General features: G+C 38.3%; 1 pseudogene; it reads right to left on the reverse strand.

Annotated features, from left to right (window-relative positions):
* Window positions 1-4940: 4940 nt before the first annotated feature.
* Window positions 4941-5709, reverse strand: LOC146761576 (uncharacterized; annotated as a pseudogene).
* Between the last annotated feature and the right edge of the window lie 2117 nt (window positions 5710-7826).

The raw sequence follows: 7826 nt of genomic DNA on the forward strand, positions 1-7826 counted from the left end.
TTGATAACTACACCCAAGCAATATGTTATCTTTAGAACTGATGCACTGAAACGAAGTTTCAAAAACTTCCTACATTATATCAGCTAATTTTCCAGTGACTGTGGAGAAAAGAAACCAGAACTATGTATTTCAAGTAATGCCCAACACATGGCAAACATCAAGTGAGGAATGCAAGGCCTATGCTAGTGAAGAATGCAATAAATATAGGCCAGATCATAAACACTGCTATAATAAGACAATTGAGGACGAATATTTGAAAAGATAAAATTGATTTTTGTACCTTTGCTTTTGCAGCTTCTCCAGTGGAGAAAATAATAATAATTATTATATATATATATATATGTGAACAAATAAACTCAAACCCATCACCTTTGTATCTGATTCAACTATGAGTTTTTGAATTCTGTATTCTTGACTTTGAAAAAAACAAGGAATGATTCTGTCCACAGCATGAATTAATCTGCAGAACACTCTGTTTTGAGTTATGCAGGAAATAAGAGTTAGATGACTACAGCACTACCTCTGGGCTTAAAATCTGTTAACTTTGAAATAAATGGTGCTTCACATCAGTTAAACATAGTGGTTCACATCTTATTTTGCTCTAGTCATCAACCCTACTCACTAAGTTCACTGCAGTGAGCTAAATGGGAATATCATTCTGCCCTTCCACAGCCATTTCTCTGACCAAGACTAGTGATTCAACACTTGTAGCACAAAGCAATTGCTGTGGCAAGTGATTAAGCAATATGAGAGCTGGCCTTAGGAATGTAAGATTGGCTGGGTTTCTCTTCTCCTTCACTTCACTATATTGCTTTTGTGCGTGTGTGTGTTCACCAGTATCAAAACATGAATAAGATGTATCTAAATCCCCTTTCAATGGCTACAGGGAATGTTGCACCTATGAAATTGTTAGCGCTCTGTACAGTTTTGCTCATGGCTAGAGGAATCTGAGTGGCTTTTAGCTAGTTGAAAATGTACTCTATGATTATGTATCAAATTGCAGCTTTACTTAATTGGGGTTGCAATTTTTTAAAGATATGCAAAAAACTTAAAAAGAGAACTGGAAATATTAGGTAAATAATAAGGGCTGTCTTACCATTCTGAAAACATGAACATTACAAAAGTTAAACTCTATATTCCCATACATCTTTGCAGGATCAATAATATTGTTTATGACCTCAGTAACTGCTTGTCGGTAACTGCTGGCAAGCACTGACTTTTCAGTAAAGGTCCTCATGCCATTTATCCTGTCCACAGTAGTTGTTTGTACACCAATAAAAGATTCTAGTGACCACTACAGGAGCCTGGATAACCATGTTGTGCTTCTGCTTCCCACCTCCAAAATGATACACTATGCTAATAACAGTTGCATAAATCGTGATAAAACTTTTGCTGCATATACATGTAGAGTAAGATTTAATTTTAATCTTTCTAAAATGCTTTGAGATTCTCAGACAAAGAACAGCCACAATGCCTGGAAAGCATCAAACATTTACTATTGTTAAAAATAATCAAAGAAACAGGCAAGATATGCAGCACACAAAACCACTTCCATATTCATTTATCCTGCTTTGTCTGCAGCCCTTTTCTTCCAAAGATAAAAAGTCCAGTATAGGACTAAGCTCTGGGCTGAGCAAACCCAGGGACTTCAGCCATGCCTTGTACAGCTTGCTCTCCAGACCCTTTGTCATCACGGTAGCTCTCTTCCCTTGGACACTTATAGTTTTATATCTTTCTTATATTGTGGTACCAAAACTGCATCCAGTGCTCGATGTGAAGCTGCATCAGAGCAGAGCAGAGCACGGCAGTCCCTTCCCTCTCCCAGCTAATAGAGCTAGGCCTGCAAAACGCCAGGGCATGGCTGTTCATCTTGGATGCCAAGTATGATGCTAATATGTGCAGCCAGCATTCACAGAAATAATTAAATAACTGCGCAGGTAAGTAACTGTTTTCATATTGAGCTCAATTAAATACATACAGCAAGTGAGAATACACATTCAGTGTGATCTCACTCTGCCTTCTTCAGATTTGATGGGTATTATTTTGCATATATTTTCCATTTTGTTGATCCAGGAACATTTTGTTTGGTCTTGAACTGTTTCTTGTTCTACAAGGTCCTAAGCTCCATCACAGACATCAAGGAAAAATTTCTTTGCCCTCTGAGCTGTATGTTCAGCCCCTTGTCAGCTTGTAAGAAGCACAGCAGAAACCTGTGTTCCCAAGCCCTGGAATTTTTTCTGCAGTCAGTAGAGACTGGCAACCTTAAGATGGAGAGTCATCCTTTGGTCTTAGTTTGAGATGAGAGTGATTGCTACTCCCCTTTGAGAAGGCAGAGTGACTAAACAAAGTAAATGTGAAGTTCAGCAAGAGATTTATACACCTTGCTTTAACTATCTAAGCAATACTATTGTATTAGAAGGGGCCAAATAGCTAAGCTCATGCAGTTGTCAATGAAGACGGTTAATACAATCATAGAAGCACAGTTATTCAGCTGTCAGCTAAGGGAAGACTCAGCTGCCTAAACATAAGTTCCTTATGCCTTTTTTAATGCTTTAAGGTACCAAACAAAGCTGCAGTTTATAGGCGGATACAGCACAGGAATTATGGGGACCTCAGACACCTCAACTGACAGCTGTGTGGCAACAAGTAAGGTGTCACAGAATCACAGAATAGCATAGGAACAGAACAGTCCTCAGGAGACAATCTTGTCCATCCTCCCTGATAAAATAAAATCCTTTGGACCACACTGCTGAGTTTTCTGAATTTAGAATAGCTATACCATTTCAGTATGTACTATGTAATTAAAACTTGTTTTCAGAAGCACAATTTGGTTTGAAAAGAAACTGATACTTGGTTCCTCTGAAATGCTATATTCCTCAGATCTCTTTTTCATCATTCACGGACACATGTGGAACATGTGAGTTTATAGCCTCTCTATAAAAAAAAGTTGCCCTATACTGTCTCTATCCATAAGCATGTTTAATCTTGGTTTTGTTGCCTACTGGGATCTTGACTGTTCCTCAGATTTTGAATACCTTTGGCATAAAAGTCCAGGATAAATATACTTCTGACTCAAATACCTTAGCATACTGTCTGATGATTGTGGCATCAGACTGAAATCTGGGCAGAAAATAACAAATGGTAAAGCAAAGTCACTCAAAAGGTGCGATTATAGCAATGTACAAGAACATACATCAGTACCAATGTTTATTTTTAGAAAGACTGGAAAGCTTCATACTCTCCCTATTACAGTCAGTAAGCTATCTAGTTCAGGTTCAGGGTTAAGATGCTTAGTTAAAACTTCTCAGTGTTACAAATTGTCCTTATTCCATGGCTAGAATATGCAGCACCTCACTGAAGTATCAAATTATGGGTATTTTAGAACTTTTGGATTTGCAGTATTTCCTGAACAAATGTTAATCATAAGTGAGTTGGTTAACAGATATATAAGTTATTCTGAAAATCAGATCTTCTAAAATGGGATGTCAGTAAGTTTGCAGACTAAGCTTTGCTAGGAACAGCTTTTACCTAGTTATGACAAATTCAGCTTTCACAAGTTTATCTGGGAAAAGGCTACTTTTCCACTTGCTTTGGTTATGAAGACACTGCTTTAAGACCAGGAGGTTTTAATGCAAGTTGTAACTATGGGAACATTCAATGAGCACACAAAACATGTTTAATCTCCAGATGAGGGAGTATGTCCTAATTAGTTTTGTCTGCTCTGGTGTCTGGCTACCAGCTGACAGACACGACAGCTGATCTCTCTGAACCAATGCAAATTGGAAAAATATTTGGGTTGGGGGTCACTTTCTGAGTGGGCAAAGGTTGGGCTGTTTGTTATTTAGACTGAGCTAGTTCATTCATACCTAGTTACCCAAATGTCAGTACAGTAGATTCTCTTAAAATAATATGCCAGAGGCTACAAAGTTCTTGTTTTGTTTCTACCTGCACATTTTCATGAGATGCTGCCAGATGAGGAAGGCAGCATGCCCTAGGACAAGAAGGAAATTCTGGACAATACTAGAAGAACTCCAGAATACACTGTCAGAATAGACACTTTGGATGTGCAGATTGTGCAGTTTATGTTAGAGCTCAATTCAGTCAGTCAAAGCATATTTGTATGTGAACAAAATGTCTAAGCAAGGATTTGGAATTTTTATTCTTCAGATGATCTCTGACTATCCTTGAGTTAATTTAGTTTTTAGTATGACTGGGAAAGACTCATAACAGAGTGATGTAAAATGCAAAAAAATTGTGGAAAACCTAGCATGAATTTCAAAGAAAAGTGTTTATCACATAAGTTCAGGAAAACAAGATGTTAGATGATTAACTAGCAATCTCATCTAATGAAAGTCATTTTCACTTATCTTTGTGCCTAACAATCTGTGATTCCAAAAAATTGGCAGTGCAACTGCATTATTAGTTCTATGTCATGTCTTCTGGACAAGTTTGCTCAATTTGTAAATATAAAGATACACTATATTGCAGAGGAAACCAAGTGATGAAAACAGAGAAAATGTTGTTGTAGATGCACAGATCCTGAATTACCAAATAGTAGAGGCACAGAAGTAATTCTGAGGCAGAGAAACTGTAATCACCTGTAAGTTAATATTCCATTGCCAAGACAGAGCAGGATATTATTTTTAGAATAATCTTGCTATTGCTGTCATAATTTCATTAACATTAATAAGAACAAGTTTTTTCTGTAAATTATATAATTTCACTACTGTTTCTTCCTTGGACAAATGAGTATATGGAAATACTTAGATTGACAAAATTAAGAGGCATCTATAGCTTGATCAGATGCTCAGAGGTCCATCCAGACCAATCTTAAATGTCCCCAACTATGTGACATTCACCACATCTCTGGACAACACGTTCCAGTGCTTCACCTCACTTATCATAAAAAACATTTACCTTATATCCAACCTAGATCTGCCTTATTTTAGTTTGAAACCATTTTCCCTAGTCCTGTCACAACAGATCCTGATAAAGAATCTTGTCCCCTTCCTTCTTATAGGCCCCTGTTTAGATACTGAAAGGCCACTCTGAGGTCCTCTCTTCTCCAGGCTTAACAGCCCCAGCTCTCTCAGCCTGTCCTTGTAGGGTAGGTGTTCCATCCCCTGGATCACTTTTGCGGCTCTATTCTGGACATGCTCCAACAAGTCTATGTCTCTCCTGTTCTGAGGACTCCACATCTGGATGCAGTACTCCAAGTGAGGTCTTAACAGAGCAGAGCAGAGCAGAGGGGCAGGATCACCTCCCTTGACCTGCTGGCCACACTTCTTTTGATGCTGCCCAGGATACAGCTGGCCTTCTGAGCTGCAATGGCACACCATTGGCTCATGTCCAGCTTGCCATCCATCAGTATCCTCAAGTCATTTTGACAGGACTGTTCTCTATCCTTACACATCCCAGCTTGAACTGGTAGTATATGTTACCTCAACACATGTGCAAGACCTTGCACTTGGATTTGTGGAATATCATGAAGTTCTCCCGTACCCACTGTTCAAGTCTATCCAGGTTTGTTTGAATGGCATCATGTCCTTCTGGTGTGTCAGCTGCACCCTACAGCTTGATGCCAGCAGCAAACTTACTGAGGGTGCACATGATCCCACTGTCAATGCCATTGATGATGATATTAAAGATGAATGACCCCAGCACCGACCCTTGGGGGGCACCACTCGTCACCGAAGGAACACCACTCATCACTTGCATGAACAATAAGTGATGTTTAGACCAAAACAGTATAAATCTATTAAACAAGTAAACAAGGCAGTGTCTGCCATTGGAAATTTGTAAACAGTTTCTGGGCACTGTTAGTGAGAATAATTGGCCTGGGCACAATTTCTGAAAGGCAGTGAGATCCTGTGAAGGATGAGGAACTTTACTAGCCTTTTGTGCCAGTGGCTTCAGAGTTAGAGAATGGTTTGCAATCTTATTTGCACAGATACAACTAGGGAATCCTAGGAAGTACCTCTAGGAGTTGTACCTGTTCTGCAGCACTAATTGGAATAAAAGGCAGAAGTAATTATTATTTCAGGAGCTATCATGTGAAAAAATCAGAACATTTTCCAGGAAAAAAATTCCATTTTTACACTGTTTGACTAGCATTACACTCCTGAGTTCATAAAATAGACTTAAAATAAACAGGAAGTACAAATAAGCATTTTAAGCACATCAAATTTTAAAGCCGAGAAAGGATCTTCCATTTTTTGCAGAAAAATAACTTGAGTGATATTCTCCTACTACCTTCCCTTAACTCTTCCCATCTGTGCTCTTATTCATTTTCCACCTTTTCCCTTCCATCCCCTGATGTAGCCTCCCTATCCCAGAGCATGTGCATAGGATGTGCATACAGCTAGCAGTCAAGTATAAAATCTTCTCCACAGACTTTAATAGAAGTCTGCCCCATTACACTGTGGAGTACTTGCTTGTGGAATACTTACCATAATCTTATTATCTTCTTCCATCTTGTGTTGTTGAAGAAGGTAACAAGGGTCAACAATCAAAATTCTTAGCATGTAGACCTTCTGGATTATCATCTGGCAAACATTATGAATTTTTCCTTCCATGAGAATTTTCTATGTTTTATGGTCTTAAAGCACTGCATACTACCTCCACTGATTATAAATTACAGGATGGGGAGAGATCTGATGAAAATATTCACCTTCAAGTTGCCCAGAATGTCGGTGAGAAAACACATATTTTTCATTTCTAACAGATGCGGCTCAGATGGCAGCCAAGCAATCGCATATAACATAAGGGTACACACCTCTGCAACACACATTGCACGTGCACATGAACACATACCTTGTATCATTATAAATTATGCTTTCACTTTATCACCATAAAAAAGCAACTGATGAACAGTCCAGAGGTTGCAACACTTTGGTGTGCAGCTGCCTTGCGTAAATGCAGCAAAAAGCAAGTGCCAAGCCAGCAAAATGGGACACAGTAATGAAGGAAATTTGCAGATTTGTTTTGCTGTGTGCCAGAAGTCCTAAGAGTACTGCTACTGGAGTACTGATACTCCTTAAGACCCCCTTCAGCTGCTGCTAATGTTACTGAAAAGAATACTAACTCCTGTATTTAACTGCAAATTAATATGCTGATTCTGTTTTAAAATGTCATTCCACAACTCAGCGCTCATATAAAAGTCGGGAATAACAATATTGACCTTTATGGAGTACTTTGAAGTCCAAAGGAAAAAAGAGCCACTAGAAAAGCTGGTGTTGCTATTATTTTTTCTTACCATCTGTGGAGGGAAAAAAGAACAGAAGTTGATATAACAGAAACAAAGCAGTAGATGCGTTGTGACAGCATCTTACAGGATAGAATTATCTGGGTGGAAGGTGATATTTGCGTGAAATACTTTGCCAGTTTTCAAGAACAAAAAAAAATGTATTTGAAAAATAAGAGTATATGCTTCATGCCACTGACGTTTAAAAACTGAACTGAAAGAGGGACTGTAGTTCAGTTAACATTCAAAAGTATTTATCTATTGTAATTTTATCCAACTGTTACAGACACTTATCTAGATTTTGAATTCTGAAATTCTCCTACATGCATGTCAAGATTTGAGATCTGATTTTCCTATTTAAATTGGGCTGCTATACTTGGAAAGATAATAAGATGCAGCACTGTTGACAGACTTTCTCATAAACAGCTGAATAAAACACTATAGAAATTGCTATATGCAAAGATTGGGTAGAAGGATTTAATATCTCTCAGTGGCCCATCAATGTCATCTCTTCTCTACTTTTCTATATTCTTTTTAGCTCTCTTTATTGGTTGATGGGCTTTGTTTCGTCTCATTAACTGTT

Source organism: Coturnix japonica, chromosome 3, assembly GCF_054131305.1.
Source record: "Coturnix japonica strain WE chromosome 3, WE-NBRP24, whole genome shotgun sequence".
In the NCBI taxonomy this organism is placed as follows: Eukaryota; Metazoa; Chordata; class Aves; order Galliformes; family Phasianidae; genus Coturnix; species Coturnix japonica.